General features: G+C 48.8%; 1 protein-coding gene and 1 long non-coding RNA gene across 3 annotated transcripts in view; one reads left to right on the forward strand and one right to left on the reverse strand.

Moving 5' to 3' along the window:
• LOC121477343 overlaps positions 1–10,475 on the forward strand; it is a 35,483-nt gene extending 25,008 nt beyond the window's left edge. Inside the window, exons 2-3 of the long non-coding RNA XR_005984215.1 lie at positions 7,406–7,505; positions 9,384–10,475. This is a non-coding gene — a long non-coding RNA (uncharacterized LOC121477343). The remainder of the gene's footprint in view (positions 1–7,405; positions 7,506–9,383) is intronic.
• The window catches only part of LOC121477342 (death associated protein), a 69,867-nt gene that overhangs the window by 13,642 nt on the left and 29,197 nt on the right, over positions 1–27,028 (reverse strand). The gene's annotated exons all lie outside the window — the stretch shown is intronic.

Raw genomic sequence — 27,028 nt, forward strand, 5'->3', positions numbered from 1 at the left:
GCCCTGTGCTTTAGGGCTGCAAGTCCAGCTTCCCTCCATGTGGACCGCACTCTGGCCTGTGTCTTGGGGCCTCTGTGGACAAGAAGCTCCAGGGCCCTCGGGATGGCCTCTGCACTGTCCCCAGCCCTGGCATTTTGCCCAGCGGCTCCATCCCAAGACAAAGCGTCTTCTCTCTTGTGCGACAGGCCTTTGATGTTCGGGGATCACAGGCCCGCTGAGACACCCCTTTCCCAGGTTACAGGGCATGATTGCAAATTCCTTCCCTTCCTGGGGTCCCCCCACCTCTATTCCAGTGTAGTCTCTAGAGTCTTGCCCAGAACAGCATCTACACCCCACATAGACCCCAGCAGCCCAGGCCTCTGCAGGATGCTGACCTGGTCCAGGGCAGACTACTCTTGCTCAAAGTTACAGGGAGCAGTGCACCCTAGGGAAATGATTCTGGCCTCAATGGCAAGGACCAAAATGCTAACCTTCCCAGGACTGTTATTGATAGGCAACATGGTCAGCACGAGTTTGTACCCGCTGCCCTGCACCAACCCTGCTTTCCAAGCTCGTTATACGGGATCCTTCCTCTTCCTCCCTTAACTCCAGGGGAGATCTGTTCCACCCTCCTCCAAAAATAGGCTTCTATGATTGCGAGGTGGTGGTCAGTGCGGTTGGCCTATGCCTTCCCCAGCGCTCTGACACAGATCAGAGTTGCCTAGTTGCCGTGTAGGAGCACTGTGGGATGGACACACACACACACACACACACACACACACACACACACACACAGACTGATCAGTAGGACTAGGAGTCCAGTCACTTCACTGATCCCACCGCAAGTAGTCAACATGGCAGCAAAGGCATTACTGGAGAGTTCTATTTAACAGAAGCATTTCACATGAATGCTTTTGATCTGGGTTCAAGGACATACAGTATGTTATCCTCTGCAAATACTTTCTCCTCTTCATGTAAATGCACTCTGAAAATATCAGAAGGAGGTGTTTATATAGAGATGGGGTCATGCAGCCTTTAATGGATTGCTTTTTTCTTAATTTCTCTAAAGGGACAGGAATGATCTCAGGTGATAACAGCTCCTATCTACTGACCACTCACCATGGGCCAGGCACTGAGTTAAGCGCTTTACCCAGAATTACTGTATCCAACCCTCTCAAACTTGAGAGGTAGGGACTATCATGTCCACTTTATAACCGGAGGAATGGGAACTCAGAGAGGTTAAGTAATTGCCTGAAGTTTGCACAGGATCTAAGTGCCCAGAGGTCACTTGGAACAAGGGCAGGCCAGGGCACTAGCCCAATGCCCTCATTTCAGGGCTGAGAAGAGGGTCATTTCGTGGCCTCTATGTTCAGATTGTGTCTTCTATCTATGATTTAGATGTAGATTTTAAAGGTAAGTAATGTAAATGTAATCACAGAATTCCTCATTCAACCAGACAGATTCGAATGTGTTCAAATCTGCCTTAGTATTTACTTTTTGAGCTGATAATGGATTTTTTTTTCTTGAAATCTATCATTTATGTCTCTAGCACTTCACTAGGGTACAGAGCACTTCCATGTAAATTAGCTCACATGATTCTCCTCCGCAGGCGTCATCTTTATTTTACGGATGAAGCTATGGTGGATGCAAGAGGCTGAAATTTGTTGGTAGTGCCGCAGGCAGAGCAGGAGGGAGTGGGCCCCTGAGTTCTCAGCTTGTTGCTCTTTGCTGGGTCATTGGTTCTACCCTCGTGCACACCTCGGTTCTCGCGCTTCAGAAACAAAGCCCAGTGAAGGTTCCAAACTATCTATCAAGCCAAAACACAGCTGACATGGTCCAAGAAGGAGGCCAGGAAGAAAAGTGGCAGAAAGGGCCCGCCAAGCACGGGTTCTGAACCTGGATGTCCATGTTCGAGCCCTGGCTCTGCCAATGATGGGTTGGGGGGATGGTGTTTGATGGTTCTGAGGCTTAGTTTCCTCCTCTGTAAAATGGGATGGCAGCGGACCCTACCTCCTCAGGTGACTGTACATGCACACACTGTTCAAACACTCCCATAACTGTCAGTGTTGAGATGACACGTCTCCACCCTATGCACCCTGCTTTTCGTTTCCACTGCCAATTCATACCTGGTTCAGTTTTGTTTGATCTCCGGATCCCCCAGCCATGTGGAATAATAAATACCCTGTTTATCTGGGACACAAAGGTGGCCCAAGTGAACAAAACAATCTGTGATAAACCAATCAGACCTCACAGAACCCACGGACTTGACTTGGCCCTCACTCTATCTCATGTTCTAGGCCCTCACTCTATCTGATTTCTATTTTGACACGGTTCAGACAGCTTCTCAGCCCACTCAAGACAGGAAGAAATGAATGGCAATGATGAGGCAGCCAAGGACCGTGATGGGGCCACCAGAGCTTATGGCGGAGGCTGGTGTGCTCTGAGGCACCAGGCTGGGTAGTAAGGGGTTCCAAGTGCTCAGTTCTGAGGCCACCAGCCCCTCCTCTGCCCATAGCGCCTGTCACAGTACAGGAAGCGAGGATGGAAGGAGGCCTGGCTGGGACATTGGCAGTGGTCAGCAGAAGCACAGCACCATCCAGAAAAGGCTACTATCAGGCCCTGGGAGGGGGTTATTTTACCTCCCTTCCTGGTAAGAGAGCATGTGTATGTTCAGATGGGGATTTCCCCCCGAAATCTCCCTGATGGTCAGAGTTGCCTGGTGAGTCAGGGGGTGGTGCTCCCCCACACACTCAGGCCCAGAAGGCTGTGTCAGACTCTCGATTTCGTTTTTCAGTGAGCAGCCAACAGTTCCATGAGGCCTCAACCTGTGGCCTGCTCACAAGGAGCATCGAGCTGCTCCCAGACCACAAAGGCTTTCAAGGGTGTCATGTGTGGTTAGAACGGGGAAGAGGTGGGGTTCTCCAAATGCAGCCCCACACATGGAAACACCATGCACCCTCGTGCAGAGGGGCTGCCTCCCGGGAGTTGCACCGACTGAGCCCCCGTGGGCCCAGGGAGCATGGCTGCCGCTCAGGGGGTGCCTTCATTGGGGGGGGTCAACACAGACCCTGACAAGGTGAGGTCTACTCGGAGGCCCACAGGGATGACGGGAAGCACATGGTGCTGGGGCACCAGTCAGCAGAGAGAAGGGGTGTGATTCGATTTGCTTTTGTCAGTAAAGTGAGTGAGGTCAACCGGGAGCCTCTTTTGCTCTTCTCCCACAACGCGGGGGTGCGTGGGGTGTGGCCCAGCCCGCGAGGAACCCCTGAGGCAGCTGGTCTCCCTGCGCCCTAAGGGCAGCGCTCTTCAGGCAACCTGGAAGCAGATTCTGCTACTGTCTTTTGACTTTGCTCTAAACGCGTGTCCTTTTTTCATGGAGTTTACAGAAAAATATCTTCCCACCTGGGCTGATGGATATACATTTTCTAGTAAATATACGGAAAGCAAGTCCTTCTTAGTCACTTCTTTCTTGAAATACCTTTCTGGCTTGGTGTTAATTTATTTGGGCTGTTAATTTTCGAGGCACCAAAACAGTAATTAGCGTGGCTGGTGACCAGAGGAAACAGCCCACGTGACAGCACCCAGACGTTTCTTTGTTATGTCCTTCACAGACCTGCTTCCTTCCCACTTGTTCAGGGGCCCAGAACATTCCCACTAGATGGCGCTGCCGGCCCTTTGAGCTGCTGGCGGTCGGGCCTCAAAGCCTGAGAGGCTCCTCTATGCACAGGAAGGCTGGGGGCTGCATGTCCCTGGGGGGCAGGGGCTGCTGGCACCTAAGGACAGGTGTGTGCCCCTGTCCCTATGGCATACGTAGTTGTCCTGTGAGTCTGACAAAGGTAAAAATAGAACAATTCCAATGCTTTAGCTAAAATTCTAAATCTGAGAGAAAATAACCAGGAGCCCAGTTCCTTTTGGATTTGGTAAGTGGACTTTGTAAAATCTTTTTTTTAAAAGGCCTGTGCAGGGAACCCTGGGTGGCTCAGGGGTTGAGGGTCTGCCTTCCCAGGGTCCTGGGATCGAGTCCCAATCTCTTTTTCCCTCTGCCTCTGTCTCTGCCTCGCTCTCTGTGAGTCTCATGAATAAATAAATAAAATCTTAAAAACAGATCTCTTACAAATCTCTCCTGCTCTCTCCTGCCTTGTTCAGAACCCCTGAGTGAGTGTCCTGACTTTGGACAGAACCTTCGCCAGGCCTGTCCTTCGGAGTCCGTCCTTGGGACAAGTGGGGGCCCGGGTCTCCATGTGAGAGGGCTTCTCAAAAGGCTCTGCTAGCTGGCACCCCACCCACACATGCTCGACTGCATGCCGACCCAGATGCCAGCACTTCACCCCCCAGCATTAGAGGAGGCTGACACTCCAAGTCCCGAGTGTGCAGGGCAAGTGTGGCTTACCCGTGAACGGTGGGCTCCACAGACATCAAGACCCAGGGCGAGAGCTACTGACTGTTTAACCAGGGCCTTTACCTCTAGACACATATTTCCAGAAAGCTAAGCTTAGTGCTTTTTCCGTACGGAGATCTCCTCGAGGGACTTAGGGCCTTCCCGTCCTCTTCCCTTTGTCCTTACTCCTTGTCGCTCTTCACTGGACGCAGGGAAGAGAAGTGCAGCGAGTATCTTACAGACTTAATACGCAGGGGTTGTCCTGCCAGAGATCACCTCTGCGTTCATCACAATAGAGGGGTGAGCACATGGGGTGAGAGGAACCCCGACCACACTTCCTGCTGGGTGTGGGCAGGTGAGGCTAGGTGCCTGACACCTGCACAGCTTAGAAAACCTGCTTCATTGTGCCATGCCTCTGCAGAGAGCTCGGGTAAGGTCGGCAGCGCAGAGCAAAGGGTGTACTGGAGCGTTTGAGGACCTGGGCTCTGGAGACTAATGGCTCTGGGTTCAAATCTCACAGGAGATGAGTAGGTTCTCTGAGCCTCAGTGTCCACCTGTCTAATGGGAACACCTACTTCATAGAAGAGTTGGTCGTTTAAGTGGAATAATGTATCCACTGTGCTTAGATGCTGTCTCCACTGACAAAACTGCATTTAGCGGTAACAGATATTGAATTAATTTCCTATATAAAGAAAGCCCACAAGTTGCTCTTTTGTCTTCTAAATTGTAATTTAAAAATTATTTTTTCTCTCTCCCTCCCTCCCTCCGTGATAACAATTCCAATGTTTCTTAGAGCTTCTTTGAACCTGATTTTCTCATTCCTTGTTTTGAGCCCATACAGTGCCGTGGGGGTAGGACTAGAGGGTTTTTATGGAGAGAAGACGTTCCAGTGCCAAAGAATTTGAGCCCCTGCCCACCTCAACTCCCAGCATCCTGTATTATTCAAACAGCATGGGGGGAGGACTGCTTCCTTGATGTCACTAAATGTTCCAGGGAAGATACCTCCTTTTAGGAAGAATGTAGATTATTATTAAAGGCAAGGGCTAAGTTTTGAAATTAAAAAAAAAAAATCTGTATTTTACCACGTATGTGGTAATGTAGGAGATGCTGGGGAAAAAAGCTTGCCTGTTGGTTAGCTCTAAAGCTACATTGTTGGAAGATGTTTGCTGTAGGTGGGCCGCCCCTAAATATGCTAAATCAAGAAATATTTGGTGATGGTTGGAAAGGCTCCTAGTACCGCCTGGGAAGTGCCTGTTCTAAGTACTTGCTCTGCACTGTGCTCTTTATAACAGAGAAATGCTGTTTTCTCTGGCTTAATTTGTTTAATTATCAGACAATCTGTGTAACTACCATATATGTCTTAAAAATTTTAAATGCTACTTCATTTCAGTAAGTAACATTTATACTTAAAACCATCGTATCTTTGATTCTGAACACATCCATGTCCTGGGGTCATACTTTGGAAGTTCAATCATAGAGAATGTCAGTGAGTAGTTACTGCTGAGTTGGTGGGTGCCAAAAGGAAAGTATTTATTGTCTGTATTTTGAAATCAGATCCAGTTGGCTATTTTAGGGTCATGGGTCATGTTTACAATGATATGAGTTTGGGAGGAGGGTGTCTGTGGTTTAAAGTATGAAGTATGTATTTTCTAGAGCTGTCAGAGCTTTAAGTGGGAGAATGACTGTGTAAGTAGAAAAAAAATCTGACAACTGCTTACAGAATTTCTATTAGAATGAAGTACACGTTAAATCAAATACAGACACTCAAAACTCATCTGGCCTGGGTCTACTTCCATCTCCAGATGTACAGGTAGCTGAAATGAAATGGGGCCAGCCAGCACTCGGATATTTTTTGTTTGTTTGTTTGTTTTTGTTTTTTGTGGAGAACCCAACAATAAAAGAGGAGAGATGCCAGCTTTCACTTGCTCTCAGGAGACTTTCAGCCATGGGAGCTTTGTATCTAGCAAAAGTCAAAATATGGCTGGGGAGGACTCAACACGGCTTAGGTTAAAGTCAAGTACATGGCATGATGGACAAGAGCTTTTGGATTTCTCTGTTGCTGGATTCGCCTGTAATTATATCCTTAATCCACCCTCCAAACTCCTGGCAGGGAGGGATCTGGTGAGCTGATAGCAGCAGTCCCAGCCCAGCCGGCCTGGTGGACACGATAAGCTGCTGCCTTCAAAGGTCTCCGGATTTGCAAATTCAGCTGCTGCCTGCCAGCAAACACTAGCTCTTGGACCCTCCTCATGTCACAGCACACTCCCATGCGTTTTCAGGACTTAACGGAAAAAGAGGAGCAAAGTGAAGTGGACAGGAACCCAAACCCACTTCTGATTCGGCTTACTCTTCCAAACCAGTTAGAGTTGGGATGACTTGAATTCAATCCAAGAACCCCACCCTGTTTAGAGCAGATGCCCCAGAACATCCCAATAGCACAGGAGCAGACAGGGACAGGCCTGGTACAGACTAACACCAAAGTCACTTCCGGTTGTGAGAAAAGCACTCCAGGCACTTACTGAAGTCTTCATGCACTCCCTGACATTGAACTGTCATGATGTTCTGGTCTTGGCGACCAGTCGCTCCCTGGGTAAATGAATATGTTCAGGGTCCCAAGGTTTATTGTGGTTTATCTGCTGGTATCACTTGTTTTCTCATTCAACAGTTCTATGTCGGAGAGTACCAAGTATGCCTCAGAATTAGGCAGTGTTTGAGTTATATCTGGTGCGCTTCTGCTTCCTGCTGCTCAGTAGCTGGAGGGACACAGGCCTGCTCGCCCCCGCTCCTCCTTACCATCTCTTCTCCGCTAATGAGTGCCTGGTGCTCCCTCATCGTCCATTAGGGGTATGGATGAAAAGCAGCAGGGAGCTGGACCCAGGGGCCTCCTGAATGTCATCAAGAGGCCAACAGGATGCTCCTGTGAGGTCTGCCAGAAGCTCAAGCAGAAAACAGGTCATTGTGATTCTCCAGAAACAGGCTGTCCGTGTTTCAATGTGGCCAGTGTCTGTGGCAACCATAAGAAAACAGAGCATGTCCTTGTCCTTACAGACAGGAAGAACTTCCATGGGCTGATCCTCTGTCAAGGATACAAAGTCCCTAGGGCTGCTCCTGGGGACTTGTGGGGAATCGGAGAATCTCCCTGAACTTGGTGAGTAAGGACTTCAGGTGGCCAAGGGAAGGACGGGGGCACAAGACAAAGCAAGCCTCCAACACATGCCACCTGGGACCCCATGGCCAAAGCTCTCGTTACCACCTCCACCTTCCAAATGCTCCCTTTGGGCCTTTGCTTCCTTTCCTTCCATGGAGACAGCCAGATAACCTGTTCTCACCACCAGTGAAGCATTCAACATGCCTTGTATTGAAAAGTCAAGCAGATAACTGGATGGTGAGGCAGCTCCAAGGGGCTGAAAGAGAACTGGGCCAGCAGCCAGAAAACACACATTCAAACTGACAGCCAGGTGGCAGCAGACACTTGAGACTCAGTTTCCTTATCTGAAATAAGGAGCTAACTAACCCCTCTGGAGTTCATGGGAATTTAGGGAAGATCAAGTGAGCTCCACGTGATAGGCATGCAGTACATATAAAGTGTGACTCAAGGAGAGAACCATTATTAGGTTAGTATGTAAACTGAAGCAGATTTTTCTAGGCCATGTTATAGAAGGAAAGGGTGTGCAGGGTAACAGCTCTCCTAGTGTAAAAGCAGGAGTGGAGAAGCACATCCTGGTGTCTGGAGGATGAATCCTGGCAACCCAAGGCAGTGCTCGAGGACCATGATGTGGATGTGGCCAGATGGGGAGAGGACTAACAAGCAGTGACCTGGGGACCAAGGAGAGACCATCCTGTGGCCACAGCCACAAACACTGAGGTCCACAATGAGACACCCTGGTTATCCTCTCAGCAGACTGGATGTGATGTGCTTTGAGGGGTAAGGGCTAAGCGTAAGGGAATCAAAGGAGAACTTATATTTTATAATCCTCCCTTTGAGACGGCAGGCCTGAACAGAGCCTTATACCAGAGCCTGCCTTCCTCCACCATGGTTGGGCAAATAAATCCACACCTAAGGCCACCTATTCTGGGGGAGTGAGGCAAAGTACAGGAACAGCATGGTTACAGTTCAGAGGAGTGTAAGCACTTCCAGGTCAGTAACAGTGGCCAATCATAACAAATGTAAATGATCTAGAATGTAAGGCAAACAAGGCTGGGAAAAGGAAGATGGGATCTTTTCCTCTTTGTCCTTTGTTAGGATTGGGAGAGGTGGACATTTCAGTTGAAGAGTAGGTTCTGGCTGGGGAGCACAGTTATGACACAGCTGAAGGCCAAGACAGTGCAGACACCAGGGGCAAGGCGGGTCTGTGCATGTGGATCTCTGCATTCTATCATCGTGCCTGGGCCCTTGCATCGAATAAACATTTTCTGAGCAACCACTGGCCCCAGCCATGGGGCTGGGTACTGAAGACACGGATGGGGGCCTGCCCTCCTGGAGGCTAACTGCATCTGGGCTCTCCACGGTAGACTGGAACTCAAGACAGATTTGACCTACTTGTCAATGAACCGGGGCCCTTGTTTTTCTTGGCCACATGCTATAGATAAGGTAACCTGACTGCTTTGCATTTTATTATCCAAAACCAGAACATACTGCCTGGCAAATGGAAATCCTTTGTGAGGACAGGGGGAGAGAATATTTGAAAGCAGTACTATTCCAGAATCTATGTGGATGCTGGAGTATAGAGTGTAAATCCTCTGTGTTTGTACTGTTTCATAGCCTCAGGTAAGCATTTGATAATCAAGCTGTCACACTGGAAATCAGAGGGAAGGACCCCAAGGAAAGGTGACACCTATGTGGAGCAGGGAGCCCGCCTGGGGCAAGTGGGGGCATGGCAGGGACCCGAAGCATCCACTCACCTTGAACTTTCTCAAGGAAACAAAAGTGCAGTTTTTCAAATGAGTTACATGAACATGGATGAAGCATCCAGATCAGAATCATTTGCATCAAAATCATTTACATCCTTTCTGCTTATTTCACAAGGGCAGAGGCAGAGGGAAGAGGAGCAGTAACGTGGAACCCTATCTGAAAGAAGTAAGTTCTATCAGGTACAAAGAACCCTAAAGGGGAGTTCTTCTCAAGCTCAAGATGTAATTTGTTGCTTTTCGTCAGCATTTGCCTCAAAAAAAGTGCTGATCTGAGTAGAAAGGAAAAGATGGCATTTTTATGGTGCAGTAACACGGCTGTGAGAGTCCTAAACCACTTTGGGTGACATAAGTACAAACATTTTCTGCAATGCAGTCTTCAGAAATGATACAAAGGCAGATGGCATGATGTTTGCCTTCCTATCCTCTTCTAGAAAGAAAAAAAAAAGAAAGGCAGCTAACCTCCTGCTGCCTCTCTTTGACCAGTAGAGGGGAGGGAGACTCAGCCGGTTATCCCTGGGATGCTCATGCGTCCCTGACTCCTGGGCCTGGCTGGCTGCTCGGCTTCGGTCTTGGTGTAACTACTAGCAGCGCTTCCTTTCACCCTCAGAAACATACTGAACATGTTGCACGGTCACTACAAGCTAAGACACAGAATTCTAGAATGATCTTCAACATTCCTGAGACTTTTGGGAGTTTCACTGTGTGTGGAAGAGATGCTGCATCCGCTCTGCCGGACTTTAACACCGAGCCACCTGGTAAGCACCACCTAAAGGCCTGCTCGCATGTCATGTTTCATTGCCTTCCCTGCTCCACCGGCTGAAACAGGTTATCTCCCAGCTGTGTTCCCACAAAAGCTTCCCACTTATCCATGCAGCGTGGCTCTCGCACATCTAGCTCCCCTTCCAGGTCGAGGACGGTGGTTGGCTTTGGTGCTCTGTAGCACCAGCAATGTCCGGTGCACACGGAGCCGTAACAGATCCCGTTAAGGCCACACAAGCACACTAGCTTGGTCTGTAGTGATGGCGAGGGCAAATTAACGTGGGGGATTCACTGAGGCTGTTTGCTGCTCACGTCTTGGAAACACACGTAACTCCCCGTGTGCGGAGAGCATCAAAGGCTTGCAAGGGAGCAATTAGAGATCCGACCAGGTTTGTTACCTACCAACCTGCTGCACCAGGCCAGCTGGTGATGGGTAGGGAACCTGGGGCTCCTGAGCAAGTGGGCTATTCCTCCGGTGACTGCCAGACTGATCCTGAACTTGTCCACAGTTTTCTCCCCATTAAGAAAGAGCTCAGGCCAAGAGGCACTTCTTCAGATCATCTGACGTCAAACTTGAGAATGGTGATGTGACCATCAGTTGAATCTTAAAGGATAAGGGGCAGAAAAAGGAGAAGGAAGGGTATGTTCCTCCTTAAGACAGTTTTTGAGAGTCTGAATTATGACCTTTAACATACCCCTCCCTCCTTTCTATATGGCGATTCTTGGCAGCTGCCAACAGCGCTGAATTTCTTTGCAGGACTCTTGCCATACTTACCTAAAAATCTAGAATGGTTCAAAATGTGGAGGTCACCAGATGGAGGCCCAGGCTCAAAAGCAGCCAACCGTGGAGCACCTGGATGGCTCAGGCTGTCAAGTTCTGTCTTGGGCTCAGGTCATGATCCCGGGGTCCTGGAATCGAGCCCCTCATGGGGCTCCCTGCTCAGCAGGGAGTCTGCTTCTCCCTCTCCCTCCCCCTGCTTTGTGCTCTCGCTCTGTTAAATAAGTAAATAAATAAATATTTTTAAAATAGCAGCCAGCCTTGGAAAGAAACCAGCATCTCTTTTATGAAGTGTGACTTCACCCACGACAAAAGCCCAACTCCACGCAAAAGGGACTATAATATCCAAAGCATTTTCTCAGGAGCTTGGAGAAGATAAAGATGCACAGCCCCCATCCTTCCCTGTAATACGACTGTCTAGCAGGCTTTGCTTCTTCAGCTGGATTCTGAAATGCCTGGAGGACCCAGGTCTTCATTTTGAAGCTTTTCCCTTCCCCACAGCCATCCCAATTCGCGGGTTTACATTAGGACACATGGCCTGTCCTATTAACACCAAGCACTGATGAGTTCTGTGGGGAATGACTCGCTTTAGGACCGCAGCTCACATCTCACACAGGAGAGGGCTCCAAAAGCAGAGCAGTCACTTATTTGGACCTAGAAAGATTTCCCCCCCTTAGAAACAATATTAATGATGCTAGGTCCCTTTACTGTCTCATAATCTATGTAACCCAAGTGTAGGACACTAAGGGCCAGTGACCTGACTCTCAGGGCTGACAGGAGACTGGCTGGCTGGTTTCTGCAGTGTGGCAGCCCTGGGGTGCAGGCAAAGGGAGGTAAGCACCGGCTTCCAGGTAGACGGGTCAATTTACTGTGTGTCAGGTACCTTACACTTAGGAACAGTTGTGTTGGATTCTGTTTTAGAATTCTGGAAGCATCACTGAGAGAGGAGCCCAGTGAAGTCAGCTCTAAAAAGGACTCTTTTCCCCAACAATTAAAAGAGATATACCAAAGGATCCATAAGGGAGGAGTAAATTATTAAACTATTAAGATGTTGCTATAAATATGCAGTGTTAATTCAATAATTTATAATGGACTGGTACAACAGGATTTCTAAGGCTCGTGAAATACTGCTGGCTTCTGGCGGTAGCTAGCTTCCTGGGGTGTGTGCCAACTGCTTCTTTACTGAACAGCCTGGGTGAGGGGGTCCCAGGGAGCCTTCTTCCTGGCGGCCTCCCAAAGAGCCTGGATGGAGGAGAGAGCTGGGTCCCCACCACCTGGTCCAGGGCCAGGCACCGCCTTGTCTAAGGCTTCAAGAGGGAAGTAACAGGAGGGAGGGGGGAGGCATCTTGCCAGGGGCCACAATAATGATGAGCATGCTTGAGTGTGGCAGCCTGTCACCTTGACCCAGCAACAGCACAGCCTGCTCCTCAAACCCTCCGCCAGCGTGGGTGCCATTCATCTTCATATGTGCTTTTGTGCCTCAGTTTCCATGATAGCCCCTGACCTCTTACCTGGAACCCGTGGGGCCAGACAGGTTTCAGAATTCAGATTTTTTTCAAAGTTTATAAAGACAACATATTGTAGAGATCAGGTATAGGAAAGACTTCCAGAGTGGTCTGGGGCAACACCCCATATTTAAACCCACTAATATCTTCTACAGCAAAATGTATGGATACTACACCAAGTAGGGTAAGTGAGGACTATAAATAGCTTCCTATCGCTTGAATTTTTGCCACTGTATGAGTTTGAGGCTGAAGATATGAAAACTTTGCAGTTTCCTGAGGCCTCTGGGCTGTGCATTTCACTTGTCCTGGGGACACCTGGGCACCTTCCAGTTACGGCTTCCTATACAGCTCTGGCTACCGCTCCTTCTAGCACCAAGAAAGAGAACGGGTTTGGAACAAACAAGACAGCATAGCTGTCAAGGGGCAAAAAGTATCCCAGGCATTACTCTGGACTCGCAGAAGCTGTGGTCTGCTCTCTATGTTTATCTATACAGAGTAAATATGACTCATGCATGTAAGCGAAACCTTTGGCAAGGCAGAAGCAAACAAACACAAGCAGAGAGCCTGTCCTGGTGGACGGAACGGTGTCCTACCGCCCCCCCCCCCCCACCTCTGCAGGCCATCTGCGGGTTTTGGAGCCTGTTTGGCCCACATTCCAGGGCTCATCACCGTAGGGTGTGCGGGGGTGCAGCACAAGGATAGCACCGTTCTCCTTTTACACGAAGGAGTGGCGGAGTGGCGGAGTGGCAGAGGCGGCCACGTCCCCGCGTGGTCAGGGGGCTGGGAGGAGAACCCGGCTCCTCAAATTCTCCGGCAAACTGTTCTCCTGCCACCTGCCTCAGGCACGACCCTCAGGACTGTGGCCCCACCTCCGATCAGCCCATCTCCAGTCCTACACCATGATTTGCATGACCCTGGTTAACTGGGTTCTGGCCACGCTGTTCCTGTATCCTCTTCTTGGGAATTTATTTTATTTTTTTAATAAATTAATTTTTATTGGTGTTCAATTTACCAACATACAGAATAACACCCAGTGCTCATCCCATCAAGTGTCCCCCTCAGTGCCCGTCACCCATTCCCCTCCACCCCCCGCCCTCCTCCCCTTCCACCACCCCAGTTCGTTTCCCAGAGTTAGGAGTCTTTATGTTCAGTCTCCCTTTCTGATATTTCCCACACATTTCTTCTCCCTTCCCTTATATTCCCTTTCACTATTATTTATATTCCCCAAATGAATGAGAACATACACTGTCTGTCCTTTTCCGATTGACTTACTTCACTCAGCAGCCCTTCAGATAGTAGGGCCGAGTGACAATGTAAGGAAACCAGATTAACTTCATTGAACCCATTTTTCCCAAATGCTTTCAAACCTGGAACCCTTTGGGGGCAGAGCTCCCGTCAGCATTGACATACTCCAGGACACCCATTGAAGGCACATACTGCTGCTGAATTTATGACTTTACACAGAGTCGAGAGCAGCGTATCCATCTGCGAAGTGTTCTACCTCAAAGGCTGAAAGAGAACCCACCCTGACCCAGTTGAAGGAATCCATTTCTCCATCCTCCTCCTTTTCTTTCTCCACCATCGCCAGCTCCCTCTGGGCCTTGGGCTGCGAGGTCACTTGATGGATGGGCCTAAGCGTGCACAGCTGCTGTCTGAGAGCCGGGCTATGTATCCGGCTCTGACGCCTGGTGCCTGGTCATTTGTGGTGGCACATGGGTGTCCCCTCCAGGGCCGATGCACTGTTGGTGCAAAACCTGGTGGACAGTGGGCATTTTTAATGAAGTAAGAGGAACACAACTTCAGTCTAAGATGCTTTCTGCTCTCTTCCAATTTTCCTTTTTGACTCAGTACAACTTTTTACGAGCAAAGTGATGGGAGGGCAAACTTTAAAGTAAGGTGAAGTGATATCTTGGGACTCTGATTTCCTTCTGCAGTTATTTAATATATGTATGTGTTACGAAATTCTAGAAGTTCTGAAATCTTTGGTCAGGTGGGAGAGCCGTGCCAAGTGTCCTTGGTGGAAGATAGTTTCATGAGCCCACACAAAGTGACATTTGTTTGGAGAATCACTGCCCTTGGAATCATGTGAGATCCCTAGAAACAAAGCACTGCTCAAACATGCATTGTTAGGTGGGATGAGAAAGTAGCCACAGTAGACTCCAAACCCTGGACTGGGAGTTTGAACTTAGCTCAGCATCAGCGATTCTATCAAACAGGGCAACACTGGAGAGATGCCCTAAAGCCCAACTGGGCTGCAGCACCTGGGAGCCACGCTGACCACCTGCCTCCTGTCAGACCTTCTATGTGGAAAGCACGACACAGTGAGGAGAGGCAAAGGCATGCTTCTAAACATACTGGGCCTTAAATATTCTATCTACTTACAGAGTGTTAGGATTACTTTTAGTTCTAGGTTTTTGACTGTAAAATAACAGATAAAGAATCTTAACGGAATACTACTAATGAGAGCTAATATTTCTCTCTTATTCTATGCCAGGAACTACTATAGACCGCTGACACCTTGACTCATGTAATCTTTACGACAGCCTGCTCAGGTAAGTGCTACCATTACTCACAATTGACAGGTGAGGAAGCCAAGGCACAGGGAGAGTTAGTAAGCTGCCTAAGGTGACACAACGAGGAAGAGGGGGAGCCAGGATCCGAGCTCATAGCCTGGGCTCCTAATGGCAGCTGGAGCTCTTCAAAGTCCAAACCTTAAACCACTTTAAGGCCTTTTATGGTTATGGCACAATTGTGTGAATTAACCCAAAGGTTGCTGGGCTTATAAGAAAATGAGACATGCTGGTTGAGACTAACTTTACTAATCAATGAGTAGGCAGACAAGAAACACTTTTTCTATGAAGATTTTTCTTTGAATAGTTTTTGAGACAAAATTACAACAGAATTTTACCAAGCACACACTTTTACTAGGTTGAGAGTGGCAGCTAGGGCATGAAATACTTACCCAAATTTAAAATTTATGTTATTGCACCTCAGAGGCCACAGTTGTGTCCACATCAATTCTACACTGTAGGTCATAGAACAAGTGTGGAGGAAACCACTGAGAGGTCAGTGTGCTGGGAAACTTGAATTCCCATAGAGTATTCTGGTCCTTCTTCTGGAACAATGCAAACCATCCCATCTTCCCTTAACCATATAACCTTGGCCAAGTGATTTCTCATTTCCTGATCAGGATTCCCATAAATGCAAGACACAAAGGGTAGACTAAGTCCAAAACCTACTTGGAGAAGTCATAGAGGGCTTCAAAGAGAAGGCAGTGATTTGCCTCTGATCCCCATGTCTGAGGGAGCTGGCGGCCAGTGTGGAAGAGGGAATGGGAAACTGATCAAAGGCCTACATTTACATTCAGGCAAAGAGTTGGTACCGTGAAGGACAAGGCGCTAGAGGAGTATGAACAGCAGGGGGGTTGGTTTGGAAGAGTGTGATGTTTTGGCTGAGCTCTGAAAGAAGAGCACTTAGATGAGTCAGGGGTGGGGGTGGATTGGGGGTGGCTCTGTTTTCTCTGGTCCTAAGAGCTGGACACTACACCGAAGCATGAATCAACCTTCAACAGTGCGAAGGAATGCCAGTGATGGTACAAACTTGGTGTTTCACAGGGGCATGGCACTGCCAAAGCCCAGAGAGGATGTGGGGTGCAGGGGCCAGTATGACATCGAGGGGGACAAGTTTCACCTTCAGTTAATCTTTTCCTGTATTTGGAATTGCTTGACCATGACCCACAGTTAAAACTTGGGTCTTTTAATGCTGTGACCTGGTACATGGACAGACACACATACATAAGACACAGTCTGACCCTCAAAGCCTGGAACACACTCTGATATTTCCTGCTTGATCCTATTCCATTAAAAAAAAATGCTGGTCTCCACCCACTGAGCTGACTTTGTGAGCCACCCATGGGTCACAACCCATAGTTTGGAAAACACAGTTTTCTCTGACAAATGCATTAAAAGATAAACCCTCCCATGCTTCCATTTTTCCCTGAAATCATAATCAATGTGTGAAGGCCAAGGTAGGGTCATGTAGGCAACCCTAGTGCTATAGGTCAGCTACAGAATAGGGTTTAGAGACAAACACCTAAAGCTCTGACCACAGTCGTATGTCCTCAGACCATACATGCAGGGCCTGGTGGGGGGCGCACTGCTTGTGTGTGTTAGCATGAGTGGCTTTTCCAACAGAGTAAAACCTTACTTAGTTGGTTTCACTAATTTGAAGTTTGTGTTCATTAGAAGGAAGGCTGGACAAACAGGCAACATAAACAAGATGGTAGGAAGAATATTAACCCCTTAAGAAAATGAGGTTTTGGGAAGAAACCCCAAATATCCTACAATGAAAATATATACACAAATAATTGTTATATCTATTACAAATAAGTCTTACTTATGCATTAAATCACGTCTCCTCTATGAGAATTTACTGGCAACATTAACTAGTCAAGTCCGAGTTACAGCATGATCACGAAAGTAACAATACCCTATTTTTTAAATAAATATTTTATAATTTGGAAATTAAAAAAAGTCTATCACACTACCATTCACTAGAATTAACACAGATTAGTGAAGTTCTACTACATGAGTTTATTAGTTTTCTTAGGTTTGCTATTCAGAATGTGTACACACATTCCTATGAAAAGTCAGGCAAATTACGTCAGCCAGGTGACAAAAGCTCAATTTCATGAGGTCCCACAACAGCTTACTTAAGACAGCATAACTGTCTTTCAAGGTTCAAGACCCAAATGGAATGTACTGGTGGAGAGGAAGGGGTAAATAGGTAATGTATTGAAGAAATCCCACCATGGGAGGTTTCCTATCCTACCTCATTGTCCAGCTGTCTTCATAGACTTTCCACTGCGTTGTGCACATGGTTGCATGTGGGGTCGTGTGGCTCTCTCTGGCCAGGTCATAGGTCCAGGTGGAATCTTTTTTTTTTTTTTTTTTTTGGTCCAGGTGGAATCTATGGAAGTTCCCAACCAGGGATCACAGGAGGATGCTTGCCTGACTTCTCTGACTATGGACTGCAGGGTGTGGGAAATGCTACACAAAAGGCCCCTGGGTGGCTCAGTAGGTTATGCATCTGCCTTTGGCTTAGGCCATGATCCTGGGGTCCTGGGATTGAGCCCCACATCAGGCTCCCGGAGAATCTGTTTCTCCCTCTGTCCCTCACCCCGATCGTGCTTTCTCTTTTGCTCTCTATCTCGAATAAATAAATAAAATCTCTCTTTTTTTTTTTTTTTAAAGAGAGAAATGCTACACGAAGAGCACTCCCACAGCTCATACTGGCATTGAAAATGTGGGGAATGCAAAATAAGTGGACATTTAGCTACTTGTAACATGTCCCAGGGGAGGCTCTCAAAAGAGAAGAGTGGTCATCTCTAAGCAATGTATAGATGTTTTGCTTGTATCTTTTTGGGCAATGGCTGAAAGTGTGGTCCCTATACAGCAGCAGCAGTTCATCTGGGAGTTGGTTGGAAATGCATGTTCTGGGTCCTATCTGGACCTACCCAATCAGAAACTCGGGGGGCCAGGCTGGCAAGCTGTGTCTCACCCACCCCCAGGAGATGCTGGTGTGACTCAAGGCTGAGAACCAGGCTGTGCTCTAAGGTGCGGAGGGGCAACCCCGGAGTCTTGCTCACTTCCACCTTCAGAAACAATTAGGAAAACTCACTACCATATGCTGAGTCAATCCAGACAAACAAGGAAACAGTTTTTAATCTGTATTCACACACATATTGAAAAAACTACCCTGCCCCCACCAAGCCCATCTAGAAAAATTCAGTCCTAAGGACTTAGGTGGAGCACAGCAAGTTGCTATTTCCTGAGTGCTGCTACTGGCCAGCACCACCTGGAAGCCTTAACCAGCCTCTACGACATTAAATCTTCTGAAAAATTCCCTGAACAAGGTATTGCTGCCCCATCTCCAAGATGAGAAACTGAGGCTCAGGACATCACAGCTATGTGGCCAAAGCCACAGATGACCCTGGCAGAACCAGGTTTAACTCCACCCCTCATCCTGAACTCAGTTCAAGGCTCCAAGAGCTCCCGGGAAACTTGTCCTCACAGCCATGACACAGAATGCTGAGTCACAGATGTCTGCTAAGGGGGTCACAAGTGACAGAAACTTCTTGGTGAAATCAAGCTGACTTTTACATCCGGTCTTAAAGCCTAGTGGTGGGGGGATGCTCCTGGGAGTGAGAAGGGGGAGGGAAGCAAGAACACAACCTAGTGGTCAGGTGCAGTGGGAGGTGCAGGTCTAGGGAGCATGACTGGGGGAAATCACATTGGAGACACCCTGACTGAGGGATGTGCACTGTCTTCTGGAGGTGATGGGGAGCCCTTCACAGCTGGAGAGCTCTGCCCCTGGCCCATGAGAGGCACAGGCAGACGGTGCCCTCCCACTCAGCCTGTGGCGTGGCCCTGGGGAAAATGCCCAGGTTCAGCCTAGCCCCAGGCTTTGAATCCAGACTCAGCTGCCTTTCTGCACCCATTCAACCTGTCCCAGGCTGAGTCACTCCCAGGGAACTGCCTGCCTCAGGGCTTTGTTCCAGCCCACTCCGAGCCCAGCACAGAGTATTCTAAGGAGAGAAAGGAGAGATTTTAAAAAATGCAACTTCAACACTTTGTGGCTTTAAGGAGTTGGAGCAGGGGCGCCCCACACCAGGCGCAAGGGTGGGCAGGAGTCAGCCTGCTGAAGACGGAAGGGTGGTTCACAGAGCGCTCCCCTGCACCAGTGCCCAGGATGGAGGAACACACAGGTGGCCCAGGCCTGGATCTCCTCGGGGAGCCCTCATCCTCTTGGGGGTTCAGATGGTGATTGTGGGGCAGAGATGGGTTAAGGACAATGGTCATCTCAGGAAGTGGAAAGTGAACTGCACAGAGCTCCACCATGAAATCTGGAGTGAGTCAAGTTAGCTAGGTTGTGTGATCTTTCTCTAGAAACATCCAGACTCTTGCTCATGAGCATGGAGAGTGCTGTGGGCAGAGGACTGGAGGTGTGCATAGCATACTGTGTGTGTTCACGCTGGGGGTGGGGATGGCTACAAGAAAGCCACCACCTCGGGCTTTAAGGTATAAAGTGGGGCTAAAGAGAAGCAGGTGCAAAGGGGGAGACACGTGGAATTTAGTTTGTCTTGGACACCCAGACGGAGATGTCCAGCTGGCAGCTGGCCATACCAGTCTGAACCAGGGTTGGTGGTGAGGGCTGGAGGGCTGGATATGGGCTTCGCCATTGATGCAGTCAGAAAAACTGTGAGTGCCAATGAGGTGACCCTGGGAGCATGTCCAGTGAGGAAGGAAGGGAGGAAAAATGGAACGTAGCTAATAAAATAACAATTGAGAGCCTTAATTTAAACATGAGTTAATGTAAAACCTCACCTCTTGAAGTATTTGAAACTGTCCAACACGACATAAACCCTGCCGGGGGTACACACTCCAGGTTCTGGAATGCGGGAGTGCGAAGGCTTACGTGCTCGTTCGCCGTAGAAGGGCGAGGGCGGGGGACCTAGGACGGGTGGCCGACAACACCCGCAGCTCCCAGTGGGCTGCCCGCACGGCCTCCGCCCCGGGCCTGAAGCTTTGCTCTTCCTTAGAGGCCGCTGCTCTGGGAGGTGGGCCTGGCCTTGAGCGCCGTTCAAGCTCGGAGAGCTACGCTGGCCTCTCTCTCTCACTCTTCAGCATTTAAAATCCTCGGCAGCCCTCCGGCGCCTTCTCTCCCACTTCGCCATGGGGCTTCTCTGCCCCATCCTGCAAGTGTCGTGCCCTGTCTTCCCGATCAGCCCAGGGGCCTGATTTAGGGGGAGGTACCCGTTCACAGCCTCCTCGTGCCGCTGTCCTCGGGCCGAGGCCTTGAGCACCATGGGGATGTGAGGGTGACCTAGGGCGCTGCTCCCTCGGCAAGAAGACCGCCTCGGGGCAGCCCAGAGCAAGGGCAGCTGGGGCCTCGGCAGGTGGTGACCGCGTGCTGAGGGGGGCTGCTACACACAGCGTGGTGTCCCCCAGTCCGAACCCCTGGGCCTCACGGTAGGACCATATTTGGGGACAGAGTCTTTCAGAAGATCCTCTGGTTAAAATGAGGTCATGAGGGTGGGTCCTTATCCACGATGACTGGTGATTTTATAAGAGGGAACTTGGACACAGACATCTGCACACAGGAAGGAAGACCACGTGAGGACACGGGGAACCCAGCCATCCACAAGCCAAGGAGAGGCGCCTCAGGAGAAATCAACCCTGCCCACACATACCCTCCTCTCAGACTTGGGCCTCCAGAACTGTGACATGATCCGTTTCTGTTGTTTGAGTCCTGAGCCTGCAACACGGTGTCAGCCTGAGCAGACTGCTGCAGAGCTACCCAGGGCTCAGGTGCAAAGAAGTCAGGTGGGGACAGTCCCCGGGGTTGCAGCAGTGAAGGAGAGCTTTGTGGAAAAGGGGCTTGCGTGGCTCTTGAAGGACCGGTACAGTTTGGGTGAGTCCATAGATGTGGCCTACTCGGCTCAGGATTCCCTGGATTTAGGAAACACGTGGGAAGAGAGGTCTGCAAGGAGCGTCAGATGCAGTGAGACTGGGTGAGGCTACAAACAGTGGGGCCCACGAGACCGCTGGGGGCTGTCGGCCAGAGCCAGGCAAGCGACAGGTCTATAAATGAGCCTTGAAGTCTTGGCTGAAAAAGCCCTTGGCTTTTCGAATGATCAATCAATAGCCATCATTCATAAGGTGCCTTGTGTCATGCAGAGTTGGTGTCTTTTCACTCTGTGAGGGCTCATCACTTTTACCGCCATTTTATATCCAAGGAGCCCAGGCTCTAAGAATCTAAGTGCTTGGGGCCCCCTGGGTGGCTCAGTGGTTGAGTGTCTGCCTTGGGCTCAGTTTGTGACCCCGGGGTCCTGGGATTGAGTCCCGCACTGGGCTCCCCGCAGGAAGCCTGCTTCTCCCTCTACCGATGTCTCTCATGAATAAATAAATAAAATCTTAAGAAAAGCCAAAACAGAACTTAAGTGCTTTCCCAAAGAATCACACAAGCAGCAGGTCACAAAGTTGGGGTTGGGAGTGAAGCCCGTTTTCTGTCCCCACCCGAGCTCCCTGTGCTCCAGCCGACCGCAGAGGTGAGCTGAAGCCCGCTGCCACCCGGGGCCGGGTCACCAGTGGGCAGCTCGGAACAGGCAGCCCAGCTGGGCGAGCCATCCAATGGGTAGCCTGGCGAGGGCGGGGCGGGGGAGGTCTGAGGGCTGAGCGTCAGGGAACGTTCATCAGGGGACGTGAAATCTCCTCGGTCTGTTCCTGCGTGTTCTCGCTAGGCGTGAGAAGGAAGAGGGCCATAGGACTGGCGGCAATGCAGACTTGCAGCCGGATCGCTTCAACGAAGCTGTGAGTTCTTTCACAGCGAAGGCACAGGTGGGGTTTGGATCTGTGAGCATCACGCCGACATCCAGATCCCTGGAAAGCCGTCTGATGCAAAGCTGACATATGAGTTTAGACATATCTGTGTTGACAAAACGTGGCTCTAAGAGGCTCAGGATGAGGTTCTTAACCCAAGCGGCCCCGAAATAGAAATCAGCACATCCACCAACCAGGCGAGAGGAAAACCAACCCACTCGCCCTGTACCTCATTCTCACCAATGCCAAACTGACATTTCACATTTCCTTTCCTTACGAGTTCAGGCAACGAGCCCCCATGGCGTCAGCAGCACCTGTGACTTTCATGTCACATTACTGTCACCGCAGGTATGGTAAGATACTATTCCATTCATTCCTACCTCAAAGCGACGGTGGCCATTAGACCTATCATGAAATCTTGCCATCAGATTTCTAAAGAAATAACTGTATCATAATTTTAGATGATATTTTGATAACTGAATCTACTTATGGCAAGGAAACCCATAATATGAGTAAACAAAAACAAAATTGGGAAAAATGCAAAGGAGCAAATTCGAAAGGGTTTGGAGCATGATGGAACAGATGCACAGACATGCAGACTCTTGGGTCTCCCATTGGGGGGCCCGGGGTCCCCCTGCTGGGACTCCCTGAAATCTAGCCTCAGCCTGAACCACAGTGAAGGGAATGATAAGCATGGATGCTGAGCTGCTGTCAGAGATGGGACATCTCAGTGGCAAATGCTGCAGAAGTTGAAGACACCGCAGCCTGCCTGGTGTCCTGGGTTTGCTCCGCACAAGGATGCTGCTGTGTCTAACAGGACAGAGCATTCAGGAAGGAACAGGAGTGGCTCTGAATACATCAAGAGCCAGCTTCCCAGCCCATGTGCTGCTAACGCCCCCACCTTCCTGCAGGTGTCGCTCGGGCAGCCGAGTCCGCACCTGTCCCACTCTCAAGCATGGGGGCCTGGGGTAAAAGCCCGAACCGTTGTCCACAGCAACAGCTTCTGACCTTGAGAAATTCAGGCAACTGGCAGTTGTTTGCTGGACTTGTGGGCTGTTTCACACTCAGCTCTTGAGAACATAGCACATGTGCTTATAAAAGGGCTGCTGGGTCACTTCTAGATGGAGTACCCTTGGAAAGCAATTCCCCAGAGTTCATCTGGGGAGGGGCAGAAGAAAAATGGTAAGAATTTATACAACCGTCAGGAAGTAAATGGGTTAATGAAGGTTTCTAGGGAAATAGGGCATGTGGAGGAGCTGGGCAGGCTGCAGTATGAAGGAAGCTCTCCCGCCCTGCCCATCATCCCAGCCCCCTGGCCATGAAAACTCACCGTGGAATTTTAACAGGGAGGCTGCACTGAGGTATTTATCACTTCACATGTCAGTTTGTCACATGTAACAATTACTGTGATGATCTCAAATTGGACCTGACATGAATCCTCTTGATGATACAGCATGCCTGTATTCAGCAAGATGAATACTGTTTCTAATTTCTCCAGCAGAGGATGCAAGGATCGACCAGGGTCGCTCTCAGTAATTTCCATACCACTTGACTCAGCGCCCACCCCGTAGTGACTGTGCCCCTCTGGCTGACAGCCGTGGCCAATTTTAGGAAGCGTGGTGTCCCCCGGTGCTTACTGGTCGTTCACAGTTTTCAGAGACAACAGGAGTTGGGAAGCAGGAGAAATTCAGGGCCATAAATGGAGAGTTGGGGAAAACAGGCTTGAATAAGCTCTGGAATCATGTCAATTGGGAAATAAAATCTAATTAAGAGAAATTGTGATTTATGAGGAACTTTTCAGGAACACATCAATTGTGCCCAGTAAACTCTGAAGTCCGTACATCCCTGGCTAGCAAGAAGAAATTTTTTCTCCTCCATCCCTCCCACAAGCAGCTCAGTCAACCTGATCCCTGCTGCGGCAGCGTGTGTGTGTGTGTGTGTGGGGGGGGGGGCAGCTGCTGTCTGCCACACCCCACCAGGCCCAGGTGCCATGGGGACACACCACTGACTCTAAGGAGACCCATTGGGAAGATGTCAACGTCTACTGGATGAGGCTTGGCCCCTGACAGTAGTACTCTGCTTACAGCCATCACCCAACAGCTAATGCTGATGGCGACTTTTACAATTACCACTCCCCACTACCCTTTAGATTGTGGTTAGGAAGGAGCCCACAGAACCGAGTATTCCATCACAGAAGCTGCTTGGCAAGACATTCAGTGATCAATGTACCAAAAAATCCTCTTTACACATCTTTATGCTTCTGGCCATTGGGGCTGCAAAGTCCTGGCCGTTAGAAGGCATGGCCATCCTTCAGAGACATGTCCCTTGATAAAACATCAATGCCAAAGAAACAGACAGATACACCACACATACCTGCGGCCTTGCCAGCCTCTGTCGCCATGGTCCCCTCGAAAGAGTAAGCAGTTTACAAGAGAAAGAAAGCTAGACATTCGGTCATTTGAAAACAGCAATTATGGTCACAAACTCTTAAGCTGAGAGGAGAGGGGAGATACAGAATTAATAGCCCATTAGATTAAAACAGAAGACAAAAATGTTAGAAACCATGGAAAAGAATTCAATCGCCCTTCTACACATGCATGTATCTCGTCTCCTAAAGATTCGATTTGGGTTGCAAAGCTCGCTCAGCTAGCTGTGGTGTAGCTGGCCTAGCCCAGGGCTCCTAACTGGGTCCTCCTCGGCACCTTAGCGTTTTGTAAGAACAGCTCAGTGGCCACAGAACGTTGGAGATGATGCTCGGCTCCTCTGGGTTGTCCTCACGCGAGGACTCTTGGGAAGAACTAACAATGACGAATGGAGGTACATATAGGAATAATCATTAAGAATACCCAGGCGAGAAATAAAACAAAGCAGTTCTTGAACAGTTTTAGTAAAGAAAAAGACAGCATGGTACAGTCCCTAATTAACACATAGCACTTCACAAGGAGAGATTATATGGCAGGCTCTGGGCCAGATACTAAAGCTAAAGAATAAATGTGTGAAACCAAGCTCCTGCCTCATTAAAAATCTTGGTCTGAGTTGGCTATATGTTTTATTATATGCCATTATCTTCATCCTCATTATACTGTGACACCTTCAGTGTCAGTCGCCACAGCTCCCAAGGATATATGAAAAGGAGACTCATCCCTCTTGCTCTGCATGTTAGTCGGGACTGTGTGTTATCTCAGATGAGTGCATTTTCACAGTGTTCATTTAGAAGATTATTGAAACAAATACTGAAATACAAATGATGTATTGTTTGGGTGCAGAAAACAACCGTAGAGCACAAAAGAAAACCCAAGAGATTTGTTTGATGAACTGTAGCACTCAGGCAGTCCCATTTCCTTGTGTTGCCCTAAAAATGTCATACAATAATTCCTAGTAAAAACTTTAAAAAGATTTACAGGTACAGCACCTTTAATCTTATTTTAGTCTGAAATGACTCATTACCTACCCAGGATCTACTCTACCCCCAGTGGAATGCAGATGGCCTCATTGAGGACCCATTCTCCCCCCGCCATTCCTCGAGGACTGACTTTTGCTTTCTCATCTCCTCCAGAGTCCAGTGAAGTCCCAGCCACGTCATAGAAACTTCATAAATGCATAACTGTTATTAATTCACATGTGCTTTTTGTTATTTTCAAAGCCTATAGAAATTCATTTTTCCTCATTCTGTCCTATTAGAGAAATATTTATCTACATAAATATCATGCTACAGATGAAGAGGCAGGCCCCGAAGGTTAGTGTCATACCTGGGACCACCCAGGAGCCACAGGCCAGGACTCAGGAAGCCCTGGTTCCATCCCCAGCATGAGACGTTTCCAGGCAAAGCTGCTTCATGCCCAGACCATGGAAGTCTGAACCTAAGAACTCCATGTCCCTAAACTGCTTGGTTTCATAGTCATAAATATGGCCTAGGGTTAAAAAAGAAAGCTATGAAGACCAACAGATAAACCATCAGATAAAAAGCCCAGTCTGAGTTGGATCAAACTCAAGCTTCAAGTGGAAACATTTCTCTTTCTGTTCTGTTGTCCTGTAAGCGATGTCGGCTCAGTGACTCAGAGGGAGGAGCCCCTGTGCTTGCCCCCAGGCTTGGGTTTCTGATACCTCCCATCCAGGGACCACAGATGTACTGGCACAGTCTTGAATTCTGAATGCCCAGAAGATGCTGCAGGGGCAATGGAGACTTGCTGCCCTGGGCCTCCTTCCCCCTCGTCTCTCGGCTTCAGGCTCCCCCCGATCCAACAGAGGCAACACAGGCATTTCTCATGGAAATCCACCTCACAGGCTTAGCCTGGCCAGAGCTGGAAAGGGTGTGCATTCGTTTCTATCAATAATCATATTTGGGACCTCTGGAAAAATAGAAACAGACTCTTTCATTCTTCAGCAGTATTTGTTTTCAGCCCATGTGGCACCACCCTTCCCATTGAAGACTTTTTATTTTGTTTTTCCACTTAAAGTCAGAGTGAACCTATCTGTGAGTCATCAGTTTTACGTTGATACCAACTTCCTCTTATTTGTACTTTCTGGTCTGATTTCCTGTCTTTGCTGACCTTAGGAATCTCCAATCTATGGCTTCTGAAATCAAGAAGGACCCAGTCTTCATCGTCTGTGCTTCCCCCACACTGGGCTGGGAGGTTCCAAGGTGGATGGCTCCTGACACAGAGATCTCAGCACCTGCTGGAGCAGCAGCCACCATGATGCAGGCCGAGGGTGTGGGGGACGCCCTCAAGGGAGCTGGGGCCACTCCAGCACCGAACTTGTATGAGTGCAAAGCTTGAGTTGACAATTGGGGTAGAAAAAAAAAAATGACAGAAACTCTTCCATCTTAAAGGAGCTTGGATGGAAACCAGTATCTAGCAATATGGTCTTTAGTGCTACAAATACATCTCTGAACTTTAAAATCCAAAGTAAAATTTTAGGATTTCTTTTCAATAATTTCTCCCAAACTTTTTGGAAAAAGAAGGCTGGTTGCCAGAATATAATCAGTGGGCAGCAGAGTGGCAAGTCTTTGGAATCAGAGATCTGGATTCAAATCATCCTTGTCTCAGTTCCTCTTAGAATAATCTCAGGCATGTCATCAGTCTTTCTCAGCAAATCTCCTCATCCATAAAAAGAGGGGCCACTGTCTCCCTTTGTAGGCGGTGAGGACAAAGTAAAAGTAAGTATATATGGCGCCTGGTCTCACAGAGGCTTGTATTTGTTGTGATTTGGCTGTTAGACTTTATGAATAATGCTGAAGTGCTTGTTTGGTAGTGGGGGCCATCTTCTGAATTTCTTATTTCCCAAGGCCCAATTAGGATGAGACAGACCATAAACTCAACGGGCGGAATGACAGACA

Source organism: Vulpes lagopus, chromosome 17, assembly GCF_018345385.1.
Source record: "Vulpes lagopus strain Blue_001 chromosome 17, ASM1834538v1, whole genome shotgun sequence".
Taxonomy (NCBI): Eukaryota; Metazoa; Chordata; class Mammalia; order Carnivora; family Canidae; genus Vulpes; species Vulpes lagopus.